This window comes from Pseudomyrmex gracilis, unplaced genomic scaffold (assembly GCF_002006095.1).
Source record: "Pseudomyrmex gracilis isolate BER0280 unplaced genomic scaffold, ASM200609v1 scaffold_157, whole genome shotgun sequence".
Classification (NCBI taxonomy): Eukaryota; Metazoa; Arthropoda; class Insecta; order Hymenoptera; family Formicidae; genus Pseudomyrmex; species Pseudomyrmex gracilis.
The window spans coordinates 95,780-96,251 of NW_018020741.1; positions in this window are offsets into that span (position 1 = coordinate 95,780).

Here is a 472-nt window from a genome sequence, read left to right on the forward strand (position 1 = left end):
TTTTACGTGGCTTTGTATACGGCTTGACTGAGTCATAGATAAATATATTATGAATAGTGTGAGGAAGAATGATAAAAAAAAAAAAAAAAAAAAAAAAAAAAAAAAGAAAAAGAAAGAGAGAATGTGTTAGAAAAATATCTGAATAGAGAGAGAGAAAAAGAAAGAAAGAGAAAAAGTGAGAGAGTGTGTGAGAGAGAAACAACTAGAATATTTTTGGAACACATATAAAGATGACGACTAATACTGTATTATATACCGTATATCTTACCTCCCCCTCCCACTTTATTCTTATGATCTTAGAGTAAAACGTCTTGTACAATTCTGCATTGAGAATTTTCACTAAGACAACTTAAAATATAAGTTTTGAATATTTTTTACATAAAATATTATATACAATTTTTACCCTTTTCTTCTGTATCGCATTAGATTATCCCGATATTAACACTAGCCATGTCTTTTTTTTTTTTTTTTT